This window comes from Bubalus kerabau, chromosome X (assembly GCF_029407905.1).
Source record: "Bubalus kerabau isolate K-KA32 ecotype Philippines breed swamp buffalo chromosome X, PCC_UOA_SB_1v2, whole genome shotgun sequence".
NCBI lineage: Eukaryota > Metazoa > Chordata > Mammalia > Artiodactyla > Bovidae > Bubalus > Bubalus kerabau.
In genome coordinates, this window is record NC_073647.1 from 104,063,245 (window position 1) to 104,090,515 (window position 27,271).

The 27,271-nt window shown below is 41.8% G+C and overlaps 1 protein-coding gene across 4 annotated transcripts in view; it reads left to right on the plus strand.

The window, feature by feature from the left end:
• Window positions 1–27,271, plus strand: part of CLCN5 (chloride voltage-gated channel 5) — a 193,894-nt gene that overhangs the window by 110,250 nt on the left and 56,373 nt on the right. Inside the window, exon 1 of one of the 4 annotated variants that reach the window (XM_055564635.1) lies at window positions 2,447–2,642. The exons of the other annotated variants lie outside the window; for them this stretch is intronic. The gene's annotated coding sequence lies outside the window, so the exon portion shown is untranslated. Of the gene's footprint in view, window positions 1–2,446; window positions 2,643–27,271 lie in introns of those variants that run through there. 4 annotated transcript variants of the gene reach the window in all.

Below are 27,271 nucleotides of genomic sequence, written 5' to 3' on the forward strand. Positions count from 1 at the left end.
CTCTCTGTGCTCACACTCACTCTCCCCACCCCCCCACCGACCTTTTCTCAGACACACGCACAGAGTAGAGGACAGGGAAACTTCTGATGTTTCCCTTAACATTCTTTAATATGAGGATAGGGTGTGAACTTTGTTGATAAGGGAGATTAAGGGAGAGACAGACTCCTCAACTCACATACACACAAAGGAATTCAAGAGAATAAATCTATTTATTCTCTCCCCACCCCCCGCCCACCACAGGTACTCAGTTTCATGGGTCTTCAGACCTCTTTCCTCTCCCCTGTCACTTGTGTGCAGGAGTGTGACCCCTGACCTTAAAAATGCACACTTATTCAAATACGCAGATGCATATAAGTGGAGGGTAAGAAATACAAGTAACGATAGCCATGTGCTAGGTATTGTGCTCCATTTTGTGTTTATTTGTCATCCTGTTTCATTTTCTTGCACCATTAGGAAGTAGGCTTTCAGTTCAGTTGCTCAGTTGTGTCTGACTCTTTGTGATCCCATGAACCGCACAGCACGCCAGGCCTCCCTGTGCATCACCAACTCCCAGAGTTTACCCAAACTCATGTTCATTGAGTTGGTGATGCCATCCAACCATCTCATCCCCTGTCGTCCCCTTCTCCTCCTGCCCTCTATCTTTCCCAGCATCAGGGTCTTTTCCAATGAGTCAGCTCTTTGCATCAGGTGGCCAAAGTATTGGAGTTTCAGCTTCAACATCAGTCCTTCCAATGAACACCCAGGACTGATCTCCTTTAGGATGGACTGGTTGGATCTCCTTGCAGTCCAAGGGACTCTCAAGAGTCTTCTCCAACACCACAGTTCAAAAACATCAATTCTTCGGCACTCAGCCTTCTTCACAGTCCAACTCTCACATCCATACATGACCACTGGAAAAACCATATCCTTGACTAGACAGACCTTTGTTGACAAAGTAATGTCTCTGCTTTTGAATATGCTGTCTAGGTTGGTCATAACTTTCCTTCCAAAGAGTAAGTGTCTTTTAATTTCATGGCTGCAGTCACCATCTGCAGTGATTTTGGAGCCCAGAAAATTAAAGTCTGACACTGTTTCCACTGTTTCCCCATCTATTTCCCATGAAGTGATGGGACCGGATGCCATGATCTTAGTTTTCTGAATGTTGCACTTTAAGCCAACTTTTTCACTCTCCTCTTTTACTTTCATCAAGAGGTTCTTTAGTTCTTCTTCACTTTCTGCCATAAGGGTGGTGTCATCTGCATATCTGAGGTTATTGATATTTCTCCCAGCAATCTTGATTCCAGCTTGTGCTTCCTCCAGCCCAGCGTTTCTCATGATGTACTCTGCATATAAGTTAAATAAGCAGGGTGACAATATATAGCCTTGACATACTTTTTCCTATTTAGAACCAGACTGTTCTTCCATGTCCACTTCTAACTGTTGCTTTCTGACCTGCATACAGATTTCTCAAGAGGCTGGTCAGGTGGTCTGGTATTCCCATCTCTTGAAGAATTTTCCACAGTTTATTGTGATCCACACAGTCAAAGGCTTTGGCATAGTCAACAAAGCAGAAATAGATGTTTTTTCTGGAACTCCCTTGCTTTTTCGATGATCCAGCGGATGTTGGCAATTTGATCTCTGGTTCTTCTGCCTTTTCTAAAACCAGCCTGAACATCTGGAAGTAGGGTTTATTGACCCCATTTTTCAGAAGTGTCGACTCTCTAAGCTCATTTGTGGTGGAACTTGGATTTGAACCAGGGTTATGTGAACACCAGAGTCCGTGGTTTTCCCACCACACCACTGTAGTCCCAGCAGTAGCAGCATCTCCTGGGAACCTGTTAAAAATGCAAATTCTTGGGCCGTTCCCCAGGCTTGTGGAGTTGGATACCCCTATAACCTGTGTATTACCAAGCTCTCCAGGTGATCCTGATGCATGTTAGAGTTTGAGAACAACTGCACTCAACTATGGCGTTCCCTGGTGGCTCAGATAATAAAGAATCTGCCTACAGTGCGGGAGACCCGGCTTCAATCTCTGGGTCAGGAATATCCCCTGGAGAAAGGAATGGCTGTCCATACCGGTATTCCTGACTAGAGAATTCCATCCATGGACAGAGGAGGCTGGTGGGCTATCCAGTATGTGAAGTGAAGTGAAGTGAAGTGAAGTGAAGTCGCTCAGTCGTGTCTGACTCTGTGACCCTGTGGACTGTAGCCCACCAGGCTCCTCCGTCTATGGGATTCTCCAGCAAGAGTACTGGAGTGGGTTGCCATTTCCTTCTCCAGGGGATCTTCCCAACCCAGGGATCGAACCCAGGTCTCCCACGTGGAAGGCAGATGCTTTAACCTCTGAGCCACCAGGGAAGCCCAGTATGTAGTCACATGTTAACGAGCCTCAGTGATATTCATTCATTCGCTCTTTCCTCTCACCTTCTTCTCCTCTCGGTCTCTTTGCCCTTGTAGGTTTATACTTCTTTGTTGTTGCTTTGTTGTTGTCATCTGAGAGAACAGAAAAGACATGTGTTCAACTAGACATCTTCATTGTGAAGCTTCAGAACCTTCTCTTCCATATCACGAGTAAGCAGCTTCTGTGAAGAAGACTGAGCCCTCTCATTAAGCCCACGTGGGACTGTCTGTTGTGGCTCCCCTCTCTAATTCTTGCTCCCCAGGTGAGAGTGCTTTGTGAATGCAATCCACCTGGGCAAGGATTCTGAATGTGAGAGCTCCCATCTTCCATATGGGACAGAGCACCTTTCCAGCCTCTTCCCAGCCATCTCACCAATGATTATTAATCACCTCTTCCATACACGGTACTAAGCTGGGTGGTGAGCCTATAGTCATGAACAGGCACACCATGTTCCTGCCCTCATGTTGCTTACAGTTGAGGGAGGAGAATGGAATTCTTCATCAGCCTTTGCTCCCCCTGCCCTGAGGGTGGGTGGGCCACAGAGTGGACGTCTCCTTGCTGCTGTCACCCACAAGTACACAAAAGCAGGAATCTTCTCTGATCTCACACAGAAAGTTCTCTGCCTCTCTGTACAATCAATCCTCAGTGTGTACATGAGACCAAGACTGTGTCATAGCTACACACACACAGGGCAGGTGCCTGAGCCTTCTTGTCTGCTCCCCCTCTCGAATCCTTGGAACCTAGGTGTGAGTGCTGCTCTAGTGCAACACACCTATTCAAGGATTCAAAGAGGCTGAGCCTGGTCTACGTGGAGAAGGACTGAGTACCGATACATGACCTCTTCCACTGACTCATTGTCTTTCAGACATTTCATTTCCTAGGAGGTATGCTGCACTGGGTGGCAGAGATTCACTGGTGAATGATATGGATTGACCCAGAGTCCTCAACCCTGGGCTCTCTGAAGGACAGGTGGGAGAAAGGGCCTCATTCCCCTGTAGCAGGCTTACACCTACGTCAGGGTGTGAGCTTTCTCTTTATTCTGGCTTCCTACATTCATACACTAATGGGGAAACATGCCGTGGGTGATGGCACAACCAGTCATTGCCCTCCCTGAGCTCCTAGTTTGTCAGAGGAGTGGAAAGGGGTAAAGTAGCCCCTTTACCATGCCATCCCCAGTATGTGCATACACATGCATGCCCCGCTTGGCCCCCTGCTAGATCATCCCAGCCTTCTTGTTAACCTCCAGATGCACAGCCAACACATGTGAACTTTCACGTACGATCTGAAAAAGGTGCTGCTCACAGCCTGTATTCAGAGGCTCTGAGAGAGAATGGCCGTGGGACCTTGTGCGTGGTGATGAGTATACATGTATGTGCTGGGGAGAGGCGGCTCAGTCTGTTAAAAGCATGTAGTGATGCTTTGTGGGGATGGGTCCATGAGAATTAAATATGTACATCTGCACACGTACAGGGTGCCAGCACCAGTGCTTTCTGCTCTGTTTCTCCTCTCCTCCTTTGTGCAAAAGTGAGAGTGCCTTCTAAATGCTGTGCCCTGGGTGGAGATCCTTGAGGGTGAGCCTGCTCTGCGTGGAGCAGGACAGATGATCTGGCTATTACCTCTCAGCTACTTGCTGCATGCTTGCCTGCCGTCTGTCCCTCATTCATTCTTTCCTTCCACGAATAATATTTATGAGGCACTGTGCGACAGACTTGGCCCCTGTCCTCCTGGATCTTCCAGTCCAGAGAGGAGAGTAGACTTTCTCATCACCCATCACCGCTGCATGTACTCGGGGTGAGCAGCCATGCAGGGGACTTATCTGCCCTACCCCGCCCCCCAGCTTACTAACAAGTTCAAAACTTCTCGTCCTCTGTTACACTGATCCATGCAGGAGCACCTTCTCTTTAATTCAATCCTATGTAAATGCAGTGGGCAGGAATGGTGAACCTCCTTGTTAAACATACATGCAAGGTATGCAGGTGCTGGAATCTTCTGTTCTGGCTCCCCCTCTCTAATCCTTGCTACCTGGGTGAGAGTGCTTTCTGAATGCAATGCACCTGGGCAAGGATTCTGAGAGAGGGAGCACCATCTTCGCCTAGAACAAAGCATCTCTGTGTCCTTCTACCCACCCCTCCCTATTCTACAACTACTTACTGAGTACCTGCTCTAGCTCAGGTGCTGCGGTGCTGGGCAACCAGCCCATGAGAAAATGCACTGCATCTGGTCCTTCCCTGCAGGTTGGAGAATGGACCCCTTTTCATTCATCTTGCCCACATGTCCTCAGGGTGGGAGAGCTGCACGTTGGGAATTGACATAGCTGCCCTACATCCTGTTCACAGACAGATATGTGTAGGAGAATCTTCGAAGCCTCAGTACAGTTCCACACAAAGGCACTCTGTGCAGAAGAGGGGCCTGACTGGGTGCATACACATAAACACGTACCACAGGGTGGGCCCCTGCTGGGTGCATCCCTCTCCCTTGTTCAGTCTGGGAGCTGGTGCTGTCTTGAATCACTGCCACTGTTTGGGACTCCAAGGCAAGGAGCCTTGTCTTCATGTAGGAGGACAGAGCAGCAACCTTTCCTCCTTTCCCTTTTTCCCCAAGATATTCGAGTGTCTCCTCGATGCCAGGTACCATCTCTTCACAGAGGATGCAGCAGGGGTCAAAATGGACACAGTTGTTACCCTTATATTCTGGTGGGTGACTGATAAACACACCAACACATGGATGCTACACGCTAATAGGCCACTGTTAAGAGGAATGGAGGATCTCTGTGGTTCCTGCTGCCTGATCTACAGACCCAAACATATGCAGGATATGCCAGAGTGAGATTTGTCAACACCCCAGCCCCCAGACACACTTAGTGACATGGACCTACGTGCAGAGACTCCTGCTTACAGCAAGGGCAGGAGAAATAGGCTGTTGTGCTGTCCCACTGCCTCTCCAGCATGTAGACCCACCAACTTTCCTAACCTTCTATGGATAGGACTCAATGATGGAGGCCTTCTCACTGCTGCTCCCATTTGTACTGCTGTGTGGGAGAGAGCCTGTCTTTCCCTTTCTGTAGGATCATGTGTGAACACACTGGATGCAGAAAAGTGAGCCTTCCCTGCACACACACACACACACACACACACAGCGCTCAGGCATAGAGACACAGAAAGTGTGTACCCTGTACCCAGAGTGGCATCCACAGAGTATGCAGGATACTAAGTGTCACTAGCAGTGTGCTGTTTTCCATGTCCAGTGTGCAAGGCAGTGAACTTGCTGCATGCTCCTTCCACAGCCAGAGCTTAGGTGGAAGTTGCCCTTACTTACTGCTTATCCCGTACATGCGTATGCAAAAAGGGCATGTCCCCTTTGCACAATCATAGGAAAATCACCTGTGAGCAGGGCGGTGACATTTCTTGTACACACACACACACACACACACATGCTGATAGACTAGATCTGAAGAGCCCTGAGCTTCCTATTCAGCTCCCTCTCTCATTCTCAGTATGTGGGGACAGATGCTGTCCCAGTTCATTGCTATTGTATAAAATTTCATAGAGAGGGAATCTCATCTGTGTTTAAAATAGTAGAGAGTCTTTACATCAGCTATCCCATTCTTTCATCTGTGTCATGTCCTTTTAGAGTGGTGGCTCTCAAAGTGTAGTCACTGGGCCAGGAGCATCAGTATCACCTAGGACACTGTTAGAAATGCAAATTCTTGGGCCCTCCCCTTGAACTACTAAAGTACAGACCACAGCCACGTGTATTCTCACAAGCCTTCTCACTGGCTCTGATGTTTGCTCAACTTTGAGTCACTGATTTAGTGGAAGTGCTGGGAATGCAGTGGCAAGCAAGTCAACCTCCTCTGAGGGACTTAACCTGTAGAGGGTGGGAGGGAACGTGATTCCCCATTTCTTATGCATGTGCCCAGTGTTGCGTCCCTGCGAGCTGTGGCAGAGGTACATCTGCTCACATCTCTCTCCACCTTCCAGAGCCACACACTTGGTGAGCATATGAGGTTAAGTGAACTCGCAGCCAAGACCATGTCAGGGAAGACCCTTATCATTACTTTTCAGGGTATGCAATTAACACAACACATGTGCACATGCATACACACACACGATGTGTAGAAGAATGAACTGCTCCTTCTCCCGTACCCATTGCATATCGGAGCTGTGAATTCTCAAAGCACCTCCTATGTGCATGGATTACAGGAGGGGGGAGCCCTGTCATCAAGTGCCTTCTGCCAAACAATCCAATCAGCATATGTGTATGTATTGATGACTTTTTGTGTGTCATGCACTGGGCTGGGAGCATCCTGCTGAATATGAGATAGCTTCTCTCCTTATAGGACTTCTTGTCCGGTGGAGATGTGGGCTGAATGAACTTCCCCCCTAGAGAAGAGGAAGGCAGGGTGTGCCAGGAATCGAGTCCTCTCATTGTTTACATGCAGATCCACACAGACACACCTAGAGACACATTTCTGCACAAAACTCTAGAGGGAGGAGAGAGACTTTGTTCATATCTGCACTTGTCTGCAGAAGCATGCACTTCTTTGTTGTGTGCCTGCATTCAAAAGCACATATGGGGTACAGGTGCCTCGACTGGATTTTCATTTCCATTCTGTCTTCTTGCATCCTCGACTGGGTGTAGGGCAGTGGGCTTGTGCAAGGGTGTGAGATTGGGGGACTTCCCTGGTGGCCCAGTGGTTAAGAGTCTGCACTTCCAATGCAGGGGGCACAGGTTTGATCCTGGGTCAGGGAACTAAGAGCCAATATGCCATGTGGTGTAGCCAAAAAATTAAAAAAAAAAAAAAAAAAAAGGATGTGAGATTGGGAGCCTGGTCTCCGTAGAATGAAGCCTATCCAGCATTTTGCCTTCCTGTGCTTTGCTGATCTTTCAGTCAGTTATTTGTTGTTTTTTATTAAATAAGTTTAAAAAATATTTATTTATATTTATTTTTGATTACACTGGCTCTTCGTTCTTGTACATGGGCTTTCTCTGGTTGTGGTGAGAGGGGCTACTCTCGCAGAGTGTGGGCTTCTGACTGTGGTGGCTTCTCTCGTTGCAGAGCACAGGCTCTAGGCGCATGGGCTTTAATAGTTGTGGCTCTTGGGCTTAGTTGCTCTGCAGCATGTGGAATCTTCCCAGACCAGGGATCAAACCCACATACTCTGCATTGGCAGGCAGATTCTTATCTACTGTACCACCAAGGAAGTCCATCAGTTATTTATGTGTGCATTTCTTTGTCTATCCGTTTAACACATTAACTGAGCTCCTGTTCTTTGGGGATGCCATGGTGACCTAGCCAGTCAGGGACACCAACTCCACTGTCTAGCGGATCCTGGAACAGTCAGCTTTCCCATGACAGTGCCTGTGGATACATGGGCTCAGAGGGTGGGAACTACACTTCCCTTTATCCCCTCACACAGGTGCACCTGTGGTGTGCATGGCTGAGCCTTCTGCTCAGCTCCCCCTTTCCTTTCCTTGTGCCCTAAATGTGAGTGCTAGCATGGCGCAGCACACCTACTCTGGCACCACAGGTGGGCCCTTTCCTGCAGGTGGAAGGACAAAGCACCTGTGAATCTCCTGGCCTCCCTTCCCCAGGTATTTATTGAGCAAGGTACTGCTACTAGGCCAGGCAATGGGCGTATGAAGTACACAAGAGGGATGTGGTCCTTATCTCAAAGGATGTGTGTAGGAGAGTGGACTTCTGTGCCATCTAATATCCTGCATATGCTGAGTTCAGTTGTGTGGCAGAATGGGGCTTTTTAAAATTTTGTATTTGTTTTTAATTGAAGGGCTAATTGTTTTACAATGTTGTGTTGGTTTCTGCCGTACATCAGCGTGAATCAGCCATAGGTATACATGTGTCCCCTCCCTCTTGAACCTCCTTCCCACCTCCCACCCCTTTCTACCCCTCTAGGTAGTTACGGAGCAGAATGGCGCTTTTTAGGGATCCCCCTTCTAGTGCTCACAGTGTGCATACTTCTCCTTCCTGCTCTCACACTGACCCAGCCTCCTCTGCGTTGAGAGCAGTGGGTGCTTGAGCCATCTGCCCTGCCCACCCCTCTAATCCTTGCTCTCCGGGTGCTAGTGCTGTCTCCATGCAATGCACCTGGGCAAGGATTCAGAGAGGGTGGGCTGAACTGCACCAAGGACAGAACCTATATGTCCTCCCTCTTTCCCTCCTTCATTCCCTTTTCCCCTCCCTTCCTGCTTTCTTTTCTCACTCCTTCCATTCTGTCTTCCTTCCCAGTAAGAGTTTTTTTTTCTCACTTTCTTTTTTTCAGTAAGAGTTTTTAAGTGACTGGTGGATACTGGAAAAGCACAAGAGAACAGGATAGATAGGGATTTGGGCTTTCTGTCTGGTGGGCTCATCTGTGTTCTAGAAGAAATGTCCTTATTAAATATGTGCTCAGGTGGATAGAGTGTTAGAGAGTGGGTGTTTTCTGTACTCCCTTCCTGCCTTCTTCTCTACATGCAGTGGCAGGTGGGTACCAGAGCCTTTGTACCCTCTCAACCTCCCTCCTTCTCTCCCTTTCAGCCTAGGAGTGAGTACTATCTCAAGTGTTGTCAGAGCCCTGTTCCAGTCAGAGCTTTGAAAAGAGGGACCCTGCCTACATGGGGCAGGACTGAGTGCATTCTGTGTCTCTTCTCACCTTCCTGAATATTAATGGAGTTTCTGCCATGTGTCAGGTACTGTGTTGAGGATCCAGGAAGGAACCAGGCAGGCAGAATCACGGGATGTGCCCTCTGGTGGGCATCTTTAGGAGAAACCCAGGTCCACAATACAGATGGGCGCAAATGTTGAGAGTGCCAAAGAGTGAACCTAGCTATTTCCCCCCATCCGTGGAGGGCACCCTCACCCACTGCCCTCTGAGGATGGAGAGATGTGCACAATTGTCGAGAAGCTTCTTGTCTACAGGATGTGTGGGAGTTTGCACTCATAAGTTGTCTCTAATCTTCCAGGACCTGAAGATAGGACTGTGAGCTTCCTTAAGATGCCTACTTCATACTGTGCTTGAATTGGATGTGGGTAAAGGGCAGGGGACTCCTCTTACTGTTCATCTTATATGCACAGCACGCAGTATGGAGACGAGAACAGCCTAGATCTTAATATTACTGTACTATTTCCATCTCTCTCTGTTTCCTTGTCTGTCTCCCCTAGGGCGTGTAGGTGTATGTTTGAATTTACTCCATCTCTCCTGTCCTTGGTACCTGGGCCTAAGTATTCTCACTGTAGAGCTCCAATACAAGGATTCTTAGAGGGTGAGTCTTAGAACATATATATGGAATCCAGAAAGATGGTATTGCTGAACCTATTTGCAGGGCAGTAGTGGAGATACAGACGTAGAGAACAGACTTGTGGACAGTGGGAGAAGAAGAGGGTGGGATGAATTGACAGAGTAGCATGGAAATGTAGACATTACCATATGTAACACAGATAACCTGTGGGAATTTGCTGTGTGATGCAGGGAACTCAAACCTGGTGCTCTGGGACAATCTAGAGGGGTGGAATGGGGTCAGAGGTGGGAGAGAGGTTTATGAGGGAGGGGACATATGTATACCTATGGCTGATTTATGTTGATGTATGGCAGAAACCAACACAATATTGTAAAGCAATTATCCTCCAATTGAAAATAAATTTAAGAAAGAAAAGTGTGCATTGTGATCATATAGGAGGACCATTCAGCTTTCCATCACTTGCCTCAGATTTGGTCACTCTTGGAGCAGTTATTTAGGGAGCATTTATAATGTGCCCGCTACTATGCTGGTTGCTAGAAAAACTGTGCTAAACATGATAGACAGCGCTGGATGTTTGGCCTTGTGGACATATATTGGAGTTTTTTAGAAACTTTTCGTATGTTCTCCATCCACCTTTTGACTGTACATGTTTAGGCTTCCCCTGTATTTCAGTCAGTAAAAATGTCTACCTGCAATGTGGGAGACCTGAGATCAATTCCTGGGTCGGGAAGATCCCCTGGAGAAGAAAATGACAACCCACTCCAGTATTCTTGCCTGGAGGATCCTGTGGACAGAGGAGCCTGGCAGGCTACAGTTCATGGGGTTGCAAAGGGTTGGACACAGCTTAGTGACTAAACCACCACCACAACCATGTTTGAGTGTAGAGAAAGCAGAGGGTATTGTGCCAGAGTTCAGAATTGGTGGCAGTTGTAGATTTTGTCTCCTGGAAATGAGGGGACAGTCTAGTGAGTCACAGTGTTTGGGATCAGTCTTTAAGAGAAAAGAGGAAGGGGATGGAGAATGCAGATTTAGTCCAGCATCTTTAGGTGGTCTTAGGAGTATTCTCCAGAGAAAGCAATGGCAACCCACCCCAGTACTCTTGCCTGGAAAATCCCATGGATGGCGGAGCCTGGTAGGCTGCAGTCCATGGGGTCAAAAGAGTTGGACACAACTGAGCGACTTCCCTTTCACTTTTCACTTTGATGCATTGGAGAAGGAAATGGCAACCCACTCCAGTGTTCTTGCCTGGAGAATCCCAGGGATGGGGGAGCCTGGTGGGCTGCTGTCTATGGGGTCGCACAGAGTTGGACACGACTGAAGCGACTTAGCAGCAGCAGCAGCAGGAGTATTCTCCAGTGTACTCTCCACTTCAACTAGGCCAATCTATTCATTCCTACCTTTCTTTTTTTAAAAATATACTAATTTTTTATTGAAGGATAACTGCTCTACAAAATTTTGCTGTTTTCTGTCAAACCTCAACATGAATCAGCCATAGGTATACATATATCCCCTCCCTTTTGAATCTCCCTCCCATCTCCCTCCCCATCCCACACCTCTAGGTTGATACAGAGCCCCTGTTTGAGTTTCCTGAGCCATACAGCAAATTCCCCTTGGCTATCTATTTTATATATGGTAATGTAAATTTCCATGTTATTCTTTCCATACATCTCACCCTCCCGTTCCCTCTCCCCATGTCCATAAGTGTATTCTCTATGTCTATTTCTCCATTGTTACCCTGTAAATAAATTCTTCAGTACCACTTTTCTAGACTCCATATATATGTGTTAGAATACGGAATTTATCTTTCTCTTTCCGACTTACTTCACTCTGTATAATAGGTTCCAGGTTTATCCACCTCATTAGAACTGACTGAAGTACATTCCTTTTTTATGGATGAGTAATATTCCATTGTGTATATGTACCACAATTTCTTTATCCATTCATCTGTCGATGGACATCTAGGTTGCTTCCATGGTCTAGCTATTGTAAATAGTGCTGCAGTGAACAATGGGATACATGAGTCTTTTTCAATTTTGGTTTCCTCAGGGTATATGCCTAGGAGTGGGATTGCTGGGTCATGGTAGTTCTATTCCTAGTTTTTTTAAGGAATCTCCATACTGTCTTCCATAGTGGCTGTATCAATTTACATTCCTACCAATAGTGCAAGAGCATTCCCTTTTCTCCACACTCTCTCCAGCATTTATTGTTTGTAGACTTTTTGATGAGGGCCCTTTTGACTTGTATGAGGTGATATCTCATTGTAGTTTTGATTTTCATTTCTCTAATAATGAGCAATGTTGAGCATCTTTTCATGTGTTTGTTAGCCATCTGTATGTCTTCTTTGGAGAAATGTCTGTTTAGGTCTTTTCCCCACTTTTTGATTGGGTTGTTCGTTTTTCTGGTATTGAGTTGTATGAGCTGCTTGTGTATTTTGGCAATTAATCCTTTGTCAGTTGTTCCATTTGCTATTATTTTCTCCCATTCTGAGGGTTGTCTTTTCACCTTGCTTATAGTTTCCTTTGCTGTGCAAAAGCTTTTAAGTTTAATCAGGTCCCACTTGTTTACTTTTGTTTATATTTCCATTACTCTAGGACGTGGGTCATAGAGGATCTTGCTTTGCTTTATGTCATCAGTGTTCTGCCTATGTTTTCCTCTAAGAGTTTTATAGTTTCTTGTATTACATTTAGGTCTTTAATCCATTTTGAGTTTATCTTTGTGTATGGTGTTAGGAAGAATTCTAATTTCATTCTTTTACATGTAGCTGTCCAGTTTTCCCAGCACCATTTATTGAAGAGGTTGTCTTTGCCCCATTGTATATTCTTGCCTCCTTTGTCAAAAATAAGGTGCATGGTTTATTTCTGGGCTTTCTATCTTGGCCGATTGGTCTATATTTCTGTTTTGTGCCACTACTATACTGTCTTGATGACTGTAGCTTTGTAGTATAATCTGAAGTCAGGAAGGTGATTCCTCCAGCTCTATTCTTCTTTCTCAAGACTGGTTTGGCTATTCGGGGTCTTTTGTGTTTCCATATGAATTGTGAAATTTTTTGTTCTAGTTCTGTGAAAAATGCCATTGGTAATTTGATAGGGATTGCATTGAATCTGTAAATTGCATTTGGTAGTATAGTCATTTTCACAATATTGATTCTTCCTAGGAACATGGGATATCTCCCCATCTGTTTATCTCATCTTTGATTTCTTTCATTCGTGTCTTATAGTTTTCTGTGTACAGTTTTCTCTCCTTAGGTAAGTTTATTCCTAGACATTTAATTCTTTTTCTTGCAATGGTGAATGGGATTGATTCCTTAATTTCTCTTTCTGATTTTTCATTGTTAGTATATAGAAATGCAAGTGATTTCTGTGTGTTGATTTTGTATCCTGAAACTTTGCTAAATTCACTGATTAGCTCTAGTAATTTTCTGATACTATCTTTAGGGTTTTCTATGTACAGTATTGTGTTGTCTGCAAATAGTGAGAGCTTTACTTCTTCTTTTCTGATATTGATTCATTTTAGTTCTGTTTCTTCTCTGATTGCTGTACCTAGGACTTCCAGACAGTGTTAATAATAGTGGCAACAGTGGACATCCTTGTCATCTTCCTGATGTTAGAGGGAATGCTTTTAGTCTTTTGCCATTGAGAATAATGTTTGCTGTAGGCTTATCATATATGGCCTTTACTATGATCAGGTAGGTACCTTCTGTGTCAATTTTTTGAAGAGTTTTATTCATAAATGGGTGCTGAATTTTGTCAAAGACTTTCTCTGCATCTATTGAGATTATCATACAGTTTTTATCTTTCAATTTGTTAATATGGTGTATCACATTGATTGATTTGCATATGTCAAAGAATCCTTGCATCCCTGGAATAAACCCAACTTGATCGTGGTGTATGAGCTTTTTGATGTGTTGCTGAATCCTGTTTGCTAAAATTTTGTTGAGGATTTTTGCATCTATGTTCATCAGTGATATTGGCCTGTAGTTTTCTTTTTTGTGTTGTCTTTATCTAGTTCTGGTATCAGGGTGATGGTGGCCTTGTAGAATGAGTTTGGAAATGTTCCTTTCTCTGCAATTTTTTGAAAGAGTTTTCGAAGGATAGGCATTAGCTTTTCTCTAAATATTTGATAGAATTCTCCTGTGAAGTCTTCTGGTCCTGGGCTTTTGTTTTTTTGGGAGATTTTTGATCACAGCTTCAATTTCAGTGCTTGTAATTGGGTTGTTCATAATTTCTATTTCTTCCCAGTTCAGTCTTGGAAGACTGAACTTTTCTAAGGATCTGTCCATTTCTTCGAGGTTATCTATTTTATTGCCATATAGTTGTTCATAATAATCTTTATAATTCTTTGTATTTCTGCATTGTCTGTTATAACCTTTCCTTTTTATTTCTGATTTTGTTGATTTGATTCTTATCTCTTTTTTTCTTGATGAGTCTGGCTAAAGGTTTGTCAATTTTGTTTATCTTCTCAGAGAACCAGCTTTTAGTTTTATTAATCTTTACTATTGTTTCTTTTATTTCTTTTTGATTTATTTCTGCTCGTATCTTTATGATTTCTTTCCACTAATTTTGGGGTTTTGTTGTTCTTCTTTTTCGAGTTGTTTTAGGTGTAACGTTAGGTTGTCTGTTCCATGTTTTTCTTGTTTCTTGAGGTAGGATTGTATTGCTATAAAATTCCCTCTTAGAACTGCTTTTGCTGCATCCCGCAGGTTTTGAGTTGTCGTGTTTTCATTGTCATTTGTTTCTAGAAATTTTTTTATTTCCCTTTTGATTTCTTCAGTTACATGTTGGTTATTTAGAAATCTGTTGTTTAGTCTCCATGTGTTTTTATTTCTTACAGTTTTTTCTTGTAATTGATATCTGGTCTCATAGCATTGTGGTCAGAGAAGATGCTTGATATGATTTCAATTTTCTTAAATTTACTGAGGTTTGATTTGTGACCCAAGATGTGGTCTATCCTGGAGAATGTTCCATGTGCCCTTGAGAAGAAGGTGCATTCTTCTGCATTTGGATGAAATGTCCTGAAGGTATCAATGAGATCCATCTCATCTAATGTATAATTTAAGACTTGTGTTTCCTTTTTTAAAATTAATTAATTAATTTTTTGGAGGCTAATTACCTTTTTTCTTGATATTTATTTTTTAATATGAATTTATTGTTTTAATTGGAGGCTAATTACTTTACAATATTGTAGTGATTTTGTCATACATTGACATGGATTTGCCACAGATGTACATGTGTTCCCCATCCTGAACCCCCCTCCCACCTCCCTCCCCATCCCATCCCTCTGGGTCATCCCAGTGCACCAGCCCCTAGCACCCTGTCTCATGCCTTGAACCAGGACTGGCAATCCATTTCAGATATGATAATATACATGTTTCAATGCCATTCTCCAAAATCATTCCACCCTCGCCTTCTCCCACAGAGTCCATAAGACTGTTCTATACATCTGTGTCTCTTTTGCTGTCTAGCATACAGGGTTATCATTGCCATCTTTCTAAATTCCATATATATGCATTAGTATACTGTATTGGTGTTTTTCTTTCTGGCTTACTTCACTCTGTATAATAGGCTCCAGTTTTATCCACCTCATTAGAACTGATTCAAATGTATTCTTTTTAATGGCTGAGTAATATTCCATTGTGTATATGTACCACAGCTTTCTTATCCATTCGTCTGCTGATGGACATCTAGGTTGCTTCCATGTCCTGGCTATTATAAACAAACGAAGCAACTGACAAAGAATTAATCTAAAAAATATACAAGCAACTCATGAAGCTCAATTCCAGAAAAATAAATGACCCAATCAAAAAATGGGCCAAAGAACTAAACAGACATTTCTCCAAAGAAGACATACAGATGGCTAACAAACACATGAAAAGACGCTCAACATCACTCATTATTAGAGAAATGCAAATCAAAACCACAATGAGGTACCATTTCACGCCAGTCAGAATGGCTGCTATCCAAAAGTCTACAAGCAGTAAATGTTGGAGAGGGTGTGGAGAAAAGGGAACTGTCTTACACTGTTGGTGGGAATGCAAACTAGTACAGCCACTATGGAGAACAGTATGGAGATTCCTTAAAAAACTGGAAATAGAACTGCCATATGACAATGTTCATCGCAGCATTCTTCATAATAGCCAAGACTTGTGTTTCCTTATTAACTTTCTGTATTGATGATCTGTCCATTGTTGTGAGTGGGGTGTTAAAGTCTCCTACTATTATTTTGTCACTGTTAATTTCTCCTTTTATGTCTGTTAGTGTTTGTCTTATGTATTGAGGTGCTCCTTTGTTGGGTGCATAGATATTTACAATTGTTATGTCTTCCTCTTGGATTGATCCCTTGATCATTATGTAGTGTCCTTCCTTATCTCCTGTAATAGTCTTTATTTTAAGGTCTATTTTGTCTGATATGTGGATTGCTACTCCAGCTTTCTTTTGCTTGCCATTTGCATGGAATATATTTTTTCATCCTCTCACTTTCAGTCTATATATGTCTTTAGGTCTGAAGTGGGTTTCTTGTAGACAGTAAATATATGAGTCTTGTTTTTGTACCCTTTCAGCCAGTCTGTGTCTTTTGGTTGGAGCATTTAATCCATTTACATTTAAAGTTATTATCGATATATATGTTCCTATTGCATTTTCTTAATTGTTTGGGGTTGATTTTATAGACCTTTTTTCTTCTCTTGTATTTTTTGACTATATAAGTCCCTTTAACATTTGTTGTAAAGCTGGTTTGGTGGTACTGAATTCTCTTAACTTTTGCTTGTCTGAAAAGCTTTTTATTTCTCCATCAATTTTGAATGAGATCCTTGCCATGTACAGTAATCTTGGCTGTAGATTTTTCCCTTTCAATACTTTAAATATATCCTGCCATTCCCTTCTGGCCTACAGAGTTTCTGCTGAAAAATCAGGTGTTAAGCATATGGGGTTTCCCTTGTATGTTACTTGTTGCTTCTCCCTTGCTGCTTTTAATATTCTTTCTTTGTGTTTAGTCTTTGTTAGTTCTTTTAGGATGTGTCTTGGTGTGTTCTCCTTGGGTTTATCCTGTATGGGGCTCTGTGCCTCTTGGACTTGATTGACTATTTCCTTTTCCATGTTGGGAAAATTTTCAGCTATAATCTTTTCAAAAAATTTCTCATACCCTTTCTTTTTCTCTTCTTCTGGGACCCCTATAAATTCAAATGTTGGTGCATTTGATATTGTCCCAGAGGTCTCTGAGACTGCCCTCAGTTCTTTTCATTCTTTTTACCTTATTCTGCTCTTCAGAAGTTATTTCCACCATTTTATCTTCCAGCTCACTGATTTGTTCTTCTGCTTCAGATATTCTGCTATTGATTCCTTCTAGAGTATTTTTAATTTCAGTAATTGTGTTGTTTGTCTCTGTATGTTTATTCCTTAATTCTTCTGAATCTTTGTTAATTGATTCTTGCATTTTCTGCATTTTTTCAAGGTTTTTAATCATCTTTACTATCATTATTCTGAATTCTTTTTCAGGTGGTTTGCCTAGTTCCTCTTCATTTATTTGGACTTCTGTGTTTCCAGTTTGTTCCTTCATTTGTGTAGTATTTCTCTGCCTTTTCATTATTTTTTAACTTACTGTGTTTGAGGTCTCCTTTTCCCAGGCCTCAAGGAAAGTTGAATTCTTTCCTTGAAGAAGGTGGAAGTCTTTCTTCCTTTTGGTTTCTGCCCTCCTAATGTTGGTCCAGTGGTTTGTGTAAGCTTCATGTAGAGTGAGATTTGTGCTGAGTTTTTGTTTGTTTGTTTCTTTTTCCTCTGATGGGCAAGACTGAGTGAGGTGGTAATCCTGTCTGCTGATGATTAGGTTTGTATTTTTGTTTTGTTTGTTGTTTAGATCAGGCATCCTGCACAGGGTGCTACTGGTGGTAGGTTGATACTGGGTCTTGTATTCAAGTGGTTTCCTTTGTGTGAGTTCTCACTATTTGATACTCCCTAGGGTTAGTTCTCTGATAGTCTATGGTCTTGGAGTCTCACAGCTTGATCTCTGGTCAGGAACGAAAATTCTACAAGTGGTTTGTTATGGCATTAAGTGAGATTAAAACAAATATCCAAAAACGAGAAACCAAAGATGAACCCTAGACAAATGGCAGTTACAAAATCAGGCAAATAATAATTAAAATAATGGAATATACACATATACATATACACCCATGAGCAAAATCAAAACAGTCCAATAAAAATAAAGTACAGTAGATTGACCAGCAAACAAAGGAAGTCAAAAATTATATTTACCAATTAAAAACAAAACTAACTAAAGCACAAACTGGAAAACAAAACTAAAGCAAGGTGCCAAGTGGGGAATAAAGCAATGAAAAGAAAACTAACAAATATGTTGAATGGAAAGGAAAGAAAGAAAAGTAAGAAAGAATAGATATGCAAGGTTAAATAGAGGTAGATGAAGAAGATTTATATACATTAAAGATTAACTGTAAGGGGAAAAGAACAGTAGGAAAGGCAAATAAAGGAATAAATGTAGAAAAAATATAATAGATTTAAAAAATTAAAATTATAAAAAAGAAAAGAAAAAAAAAGGAAAACTCCACAGAATTGCAAAAGCCCAACATAGAGACAGAGGTTTATAACAACAACAAAAAGTGTGACTGAATATACACATATACATATACACCCATAAGCAAAATCAAAACAGTCCAATAAAAATAAAGTATAATAGATTGACCCAATGAACAAAGGAAACCAAAAATTATATCTACCAGAACAAAACTAACTAAAGCACAAACTGGAAAACAGTTTCCACAAACTAGAAAACAAAAGCAAGGTGCCAATTGGGGAATAAAGCAATGAAAATAAAACTAACAAATATGTTGAGAGGAAAGGGGAGAAAGAAAAGAAAGAAAAAATAGATATGCAAAGTTAAATAGAGGTAGATAAAGAAGATTTATAAACATTAAAGATTAAGTGCAAGGGGGAAAGACCAGTAGGAAAAGCAAACAAAGAATAAATGTAGAAAAAATAATAATAGGTTTAAAAAATTAAAAATTAAAACAAAAAAGAGGAAAAAAAAGTAAAACTCCACAGAACTGCAAAAGCCCAACATAGAGGTAGAGGTTTATAACAACAACAAAAAAATGTGAGTGAGGAAAAAAAAGCTCAAAAGCTTAATTGTATTTCTTAGTGCTAATAAAATTGACAACTAAACAACAGGGGGCGGGGAGAGGGAAAAAAATCCAAAAGAATCTACAGAACAAGTCAAAAAAAAGAATAATAAATGTTTTTCTTGAGTCACTGCTGTCAGAGTCCTTTCCCTCCCTGGGAGTCCACCTTACCTCCTAGGATGTCCTCCAACACTGTGCTGATCTCTGAACCTGCTGTGGGGGCAGCTCAGGTTCTAATCTGGTCTTACTCCTGTGTGTTCTTGCCTTCAATGTCCACAGCTATCAGAACTAGTGTGTTTTCTTTTGTGGGAGCTCTCAGTGTCCTTTTATATATTCTATAGACACAGAGTCTGCCTAGTTGATCCTGTGGATTTAATCTGAAGCTTGTACAGCTGGTGGGAAGGTTTTGGGCCTTCTTCCTTAGCCACACTGCCCCTGGGTTTCAATTGTGATTTTATTTCCACCTCTGCATGTGGGTCGTCCACTGGGGTTTGCTCCTGAGGCTGCCCTGGAGGACTTGGGTTTGCCCCTGTGAGGCCCAGGTGTGGAGGTGGTGCAGTTGCTTGGGTTGCAGGGTTTCTGGCAGCACAAGGTACTCAAGGGGCTTGGTGGCCAGGGCAGCAGGAAATATAGTGCTCTAGAAGGGTATGGCAACCAGTATTGGCCAATATGCTCCAGTATTCTTGCTTGGAGAACCCCCCTCCCTGATAAAGAAGCCTGGCAGGCCACAGTCTACAGCATTGTAAAGAGTAAGACACAACTGAAATGACCCTGTGTGCATAGATGCAAGACTTATTTTGCCTGTGGCAGCTCTGCCCCAGTGAGAGTTGAGTGTGAAGGTGGTACAGCTGCTTGGCTTGCGGGGACCCCGCTGGTGCTAAGCGTGCAGGGACACAGACTGCCTCCTCTGCAGGAGTTGTGGCCCTATCAGAGTCTTTTTTCCAGCCTCTTGTAGTTGGCAATCAGAAGGCCACTTTGGCAAGTCTTTCTCCATAGCTCCACCTGTTTGGGCACTTAGAGGGCTCCCTTGCCTGGGGTTCTTCTCTGTTGTTCAGCGTGTCAGGCACATAGAGTGGCACCCCCTGGCTGGGGTCCTACTCTAGATTGGCGCATCAGGCACTTAAAGGGGCACCCTGGGTGGGGTTCTACTCTGTAGTTCAGTGCTCAGGCATTTGCTGGGCCAGCCTCCCTATCATTCAGCTGCCAATGCTGTGTTGTGGGGAGTAAGAGGCTGTGGTGATGGCTCCACCCCCTACACGTGACTCAGCAGTATTGCCTTGCTTCCATGACTGCCTGGCTTTCCTCCACTGGCATTTCCCATCACAATCTCCTCCCTCACATCCCCTTGATCCATCTCTCTGCACTCAATAGCAGCCCTCACCCTGGGATTGCTCCACAATACCGAAACTCCAGCTCCCAGCCACTGCACCTTCCAGGGGACCAGTGTGCCTGTCTGGGGTATGTATGGCTGCGGCAAGGACTGTCTGATTCTCATTCCATTTAGGCTGCCACAGATCAGCTGTTTCAGCCTTAAATGTTTCTCCTCTGACTCAGACAATTGCCCCATGTGGGGATCGGATCTCTGCTTCAGTTCCCCTACCTGCAAAGGGCAGGTCCAGTCCTACTAACACTCCTGTTTTTCCCCCTAGTTCCTTCATCCTACTGAGTTTTGCGTGGTTCTATTATTCTTTTCCACTGGTCAGTTACTCCTGTCTGCTCTCAGCTGGTGTTCTTCTGTGTCTGAAGGTGTATTCTTGATGAATCCGTGGAGAGAGATGTATTCCATGTCCACTTACTCCTTCGCCATCTTGTTCTCCCATTCCTACCTTTCTTAATGCCTTTGTCCATTACAGATTTATGATTTTAGGTCAATATAGCAATATGAGAGAAAGGATGTGATAAGACTAGACAAATACTACCTTTCAGTCTTCTTGCTCAAGTGTTTAAACAGGTGGGACTTGTTCTCTCTCCCAACCTTGTCTAATATACTCTGCAAAAAAGGCTCAACGTGTTTTATATGTGCCCTCTAATTTTTGTGTGCCCTATAGCCCCATTTTGGGGACTCCTTGGCCTTGCTTTTCTTTTTCTCAGACTTTATATTTTTCTTGACGCACAGGGCCAGCAGCATCAGCGTTCCCTGGGACCTCGTTAGGAAATCTAATGGTCAGGTCCCACCTCATCCTTAAAGGAATCAAAAGTTGGGGGTGAGGTCAGGTAGGGGGCCTAGCAGTCTGTGTTTTAATGAACGCTCCAGGGGATTCTGATGCACTGTGAATTTGGAGAATTGGTTTAAATAACTTTAATAGAGATTTCTGTGTTCCACAGGATGATTTTTAAGAGTAAAAGTTTCCTTATGTGTAAACTGCCCATTTAGTCTCCTTTGTTTTTTTTTTTAAACTTAATAGATCTTTTTTAAAAAAGTGGTTTCAGGTTTACAGAAAAATTGAGCAGAAAGTACAGAGTTCCCATATACTTTCCCCATTTCAGTTTCCTCTATTACTAATATCTTGCAGTTAATATAGTACACTTGTTATACTTGATGGGCCAATATTGATACATTATTATTAACTAAAGTCCAGAATTTCCCTGATAATTTCCCTGATAGCTCAGTTGGTAAAGAATCCGCCTGCAATGCGGGAGACTTGGGTTCGATGCCTGGGTTGGGACGATGAGAAGGGAAAGGCTACCCACTCCAGTACTCTGGCCTGGAGAATTCCATGGACTGTATAGTCCATGAAGATTGTATAGTCCATGGGGTCACAAAGAGTCAGACACGACTAAACCACTTTCACTTTTAACAAAGTCTAGAGTTTACCTTAGGATTCCCTCTTTATGTTTCATATTCCATGGGTTTGAACCAATGTACCACGATTAGGGTGTCATACAGAATATCTTCACTGCCCTAAAAATCCTCTGTGCTCTGCCTGTTCATTACTCCCTCTTCCCACACCCCTGACAGCCACTGGTCATTTTACTGTCTCCACAGTTTTGCCTTTTCCAGAATGTCATATAGTTGGAATCATACAGTATATAGCCTTGTCCAAATGGCTTCTTATACTTCTTTTAGAATGCCTCCATATCTTTGGGTGACTTGATAGCTCATTTATTTTTTTCACTAAATAATATCCCATTTTAAAGTTAATAATATCCCATTTTCCCATTACTATGGTTTGTCTACTGAAGAACATCTTGGTTTTCCCTGGTTTTGACAATTATGTGTAAAGCTGCTATAAACATCTGTGTGCAGGTTTTGGTGTGGATGTAAATTTTCAAATCTTTTGGGTAAACACCAAGGTGCATGATTGCTGAATCGTATAATAAGAGTATGTTTAGTTTTGTAAGAAATTGTCAAACGGTCTTCCAAAGTGAGTGTGCTATTTTGCATTCCCACCAACAATGAAGGAGAGTTCCTGTTGCAAAAAGTTATATTTTACTGCATATGACTTAATTCATTTTGTATCTTTCCATGGTCAGAAATAACTTTGTCTATCCACCACATCTGGGATGAATACAATATTCTGTGTTCTTTTTAAAATCAACTCTAAAGATTTTCACTTGTAACTTATTATTGTGTGGTATATGTTATAATTGTATATTGTTTTCCATTTTGATATCTAGCAGTCCCTCAACTGTTTACTAAAAAGTGATTGAATCTGTTCTTATATTTGCTTTTGCTTGCTTTGCATTACTTTTGATTTATCATTTATTAAGTTTTAGAAACAGAATATATCCATTGGTAGAATCTCTATTCTTAATCTAGTGCTGTAAAGTTTTGGTGATTGTTTCTTTGTACAAGATTAAATGCTGATCGGTTGTTTGCTATATTTACTTTAAAGAAAATATATATACTAGTAACCATGCCTACTTATTCTTCCAGGTGAAGTTCACTATCAGTCTTTCAAGTTATCTAAAGAATGCCATGGGGACTCTAGATTAATATATAGTTGTAATACAATTCAGAATTCAAGTTAGTGTCTGTTTCATTCTTACTGTATTTAAACTTTCTAAGAACATGATGCATGTCGATTTATGTCATTCTTTTTTCCCTCATACTTGGATTTTATAAATTTTAAGGTAATATTTTGTTTCAAGATTATGTCTCTATCATAAATACATTTCAGGGGTAAAGAATCTGCCTGTGATGCAGAAGATGCAGGATACCTGGGGTTCAATCCCTGGGTAGGGAGGATCCCCTGGAAGAGGGTGTGGCTACCCACTCCAGTATTCTGCCTAGAGAATCCCATGGACAGAGAAGCCTGGCGGGCTACAGTCCATAGGGTCGCAGAGAGTCAGACACAACAGAAGCGAGTGAGCATGCAGCACATTGTGTTTCAAGATTATGTCTCTATCATAAATAAATTATTATATTTTCTAGTTCTGTGATAGTTCATGGGAATGCAGTTGTTTTGTTTACCTTATAATTTCTGAATTCATTTGTTACTTTTAGTTATTTTTAGCTAATATTCTTAGAGTTGTATAAATTTCCATTCATGCAATCCAAACATCAAAATTGGATATGTATTCCTTTCCTATATACATTCTTCACTTTTTTCCTCTTAAAGTTTTATTTTACCATGTTAAATATATTAGGTAGCAGGAGGCATCATTGTCATCCTGTATTAAGGGGAATGAGATTTTGCTTCTTGGTTTTAATTTAAATATTCTGTATCATGTTAAGAAACAAATTTTCCTCCTGGAATATTTTTAAAAATATTTCAATCTGGAATAAATATAATTTTTAAAAAATACATTATTGGCATCTGTTGAGATGATTATGTTATGGCCTTTTTAAAATCTATTAATCTGATAAATGATGTTGATAGATCCCTTGTGGTATCAATCTTGTGTACTTAGAATAAACTCTCCTTATTTATAGTAGGCAAACCTTTCAATGTAATGCTGTATTCAGTTTCTTAAAGTTTATTTGGTGTTTTATGCATATATTCCAAAGTGAGAGTGATCTATAAATTTTGACTGGTTTCTCAAGGACAAGTGGCAGGCTCTTGTCCTTGACCTTCAGGGTGCTTCTCTAGCTATCTTGTTTGTCACTCTCTTGAAAGTCTTCCTCTAACAGGATTCTGTGGTATTTGAAGAATCTCTGTGGGAATTCCCTGGTGGTTCAGTGGTTAGGACTCTGCAATTTCACTGCAGGGTGTGCAGCTTCCATCTTTGGTTGGTGAACTAAGATCCCAAGCCTCATGGTGGTGGTATTAGTCACTCAGTCATGTCCGACTCTTGCAACCACAGACTGTAGCCCGCCAGGCTCCTCTGTCCATGGAATTCTCCAGGGAAGAATACTGGAGTGGGTTGCCATTTCCTTTTCCAGAGGATCTTCCTGCCCCAGGGATTGAACCCAGGTCTCCTGCATTGCAGACGGATTCTTTCCTGTCTGAGCTACAGGGAAGTCTAAGCCTTATGGCACAGCCAGAAACAAAACAAAACAAAACAGAATCTTTGAGAAACGCTAATGGAAGGTAGCATGTTACTATTTCAATTTTAATTTCTCAAGTTTTTAAAGCCCCTTTAATAAATTATCTACTTACCAATATCTTATGCCCTTTCTTCTGTTGGGATTCAGTTGCAATAATTTGAACAATCTCTTTATATATCAAAGCTAATTGTCTTTTGGAAAAGTATTTATAGGAAGTACTAGTTTGTTGTTTACTTCACTTCCACTTCCTTTATCTATCAGCATGGTCTCATCTGACTGTTTTGTCCTCTTCTTCCTTCTTAGCAATCGTGAGTATTGCCCAAGTATGGTTTATCCATTCTGTGTTTTTTCTCTCCTTTAACAATTCTCGAAGAGTGGTCTGGGCTTCCTGAGCCCAAGAGGTCTACAAAGGGGTAGCCAGTCAAAACTATTTTCATATTAATATTAAGACCCTCTTTCCCCTTTTCATTCTCACTTTCTCAAGAGTGTTCAGTGGAATTTTCTAGAGGTTGTATGACAGGTTCCTATGTCATTGCTCTGATGGCAAATCGAATATGTGTCCTCTTAAGGCAAACATTAAAAAGAGGACTTCCCTGGTGGTCCAGTGGCTAAGACTCCATGCTCCCAATTCAGGGGACCCAGATTCGATCCCTGGTAAGATAACTAGATCCCACATGCTACAGCTAAAATATCCTGCATGTTACAACTAAGACCTGGTGCAGCCAAATAAATCGTACTAAAGAAAGAGGTTTGTGGGGATTCCTTGGTGGTCCAGTGGTTAGGACATTGCGGTTCCACTACGAGGCTGGGGGGGCCTGGTCAGGGAACTAAGATCCTGCAAGCCATGTGGTACAACCAAAAATATAAAAAATAAATAAATTTGTAAATAAAAAATTAAAAGGATTTGCAAAATGCCTCTCACTAACTTTTTTTTTAATATAGTTTTTTCCCCCAAAGTTAATGTTAACATATAATGGGATGAGTTTGTTATATTTAAATACATTAATAAGTATTTTAAATATTTCTGGGTTTGATTTCTAATTCAGTAAATATCTGTAGATATTAATAGACTCCTTATAAATAAAAGTTCTTTAGGTCCCTCAATAATTTTGAACATTAAAGGGATCCTGAGACCAAAAGGTTTGAGGACTGCTGTTTTTTTACTGCCTGTGCTGAGTCCTGTCTTTTCTCTTAACACCTCCTCATCTATGAGGATGACTCCCACATGAAGACCACACTGTGAGAAGAAGCACTATTATTTCCTCCTGGGATTTTTACTTGAAATTCTGACAGGTAGAGAAGGTGCCTTGGGTTAAGGATTGGCCCAAACCTCTGAAATAAGGCACCTCAACTAATATAATGCAAGGAAATACCTGTGCTTCTTGTTTAATCAAATTTAGACAGTAACTGTTTATTCCCTCATATGATATACATATGCTTCTATCATCCTCTATTTTTTATTTATATAATAGTTTTCTATTGTTTACTTTTTAACCTTGACAATGTACTTAAGTCTCTACTGTCCTCTTAACACTTGAAAATAATTCTTGACTTTCTAATAAAGTGATATTTTTATTCTTACTTTTTCCTTTCCTACACTACCTTTATGTCCTTCTTTAATCTGATACTTTTACTCTGACATTCTCTCCTGTAAATGCTACCCATTGTTCTAAATTATAGACTAACTGTAAAAGCTGAAAATAAATAGATGTCAACAACATCAACAAAAAAGAAATAAGGCACCTCAGAAACTACTATCCAAGATTTGCATTTCATTTCTGCCTCTCAAAATAAAGTAACTAAATCAGGAATTGAAGTATAAACTAGATTATTTACTGAGTTCTGTCTTTGAGTCAAGCACTTAATAACAAAGATTTAAGTCACTTTGTCCTCAAGTAGTTCAAAATAAAGTAGGCAGAAAAAGGGTGATTTTATGTATGTGCTAGTTCTTAACCACCTTCAAGGTTATTCTTAGGGATGAGTTAATGTTCTTTCTATTAATGGTAAGACAATACTTGTGCTGTGCTGTGCTTAGTTGCTTATTCATGTCCAACTCTTTGGGACTTCATGGACTGTAGTCCACCAGGCTCCTTTGTCCATGGGGAGTCTCCAGGCAAGAATATTTAAAAAGAATGTATATATGTGTATAACTGAATCACTTTGCTGTACAGCAGAGTGGCACAACATGGTACATCAACTATATTTAAATTTTTTAAAAAGATGCTGTTAATAGTATGCCATACCACCAATTAGCACCATCTCACCCCATCCCTACCTGGCTCTTTCAGTGCAACTGTTGAGACTATTTTCTCTTCCTCCTTTCCTTCGCGCCTTCCTCCTCCATCCCAATCACCTACATTGAAACTGGAAGTAGCAAACTGCCTTCCTAGTCCTTTCATCCTCTCTTTTCCAGTCCACTGCTGCCACCACACTTACTTCCTAAAATTATTTTTTTCATACTGCTCCTCAAAACCTAAGGAGACTCCATTTTGGCTTCCCAGGCACTTCGTGATCTCTCTCCATCCATTTGCTCACAGACAGTCACCCTGTCCTTTGTTGTTGTTGTTTAGTTGCCAAGTCATGTCTGACTCTTGTGACCCCATGGACTGTAGCCTGCCAGGCTCCTCTGTCCATGGGATTTCCCAGGCAAGAATACTGGAATGGGTTGCCATTTCCTTCTCCAGGGGATCTTCCCAACCCAGGGATTGAACCTGCGTCTCCTACATTGCAGGCGGATTCTCTATCAGCTGAACCACAAGGGAAGCCCAAGAATACTGGAGTGGGTAGCCTATCCCTTCTCCAGGGGAAGTGAACTGGGGTCTTCTGCATTGCAGACAGATTCTTTACCAACTGAGCTATTACTCCCTGACTAGATCACAAATTCCTTGAGAGCAGTGACAGGGTAACAAATGCTTTTTGTATCCTTAATCCTCTTCCCTCATAGTTGAAGGCATAGATTTATTGAGTGTTGGCTACATAAATATGTTGATTGGCTAACACCCTTCCTCCCCGACTAGAATCCTCCTCAAATAAGTGTTTATTGAATACCTTCTCCGGAACAACACTAGAGTTGTTGAGACAACAGAAGTGAGAAGGA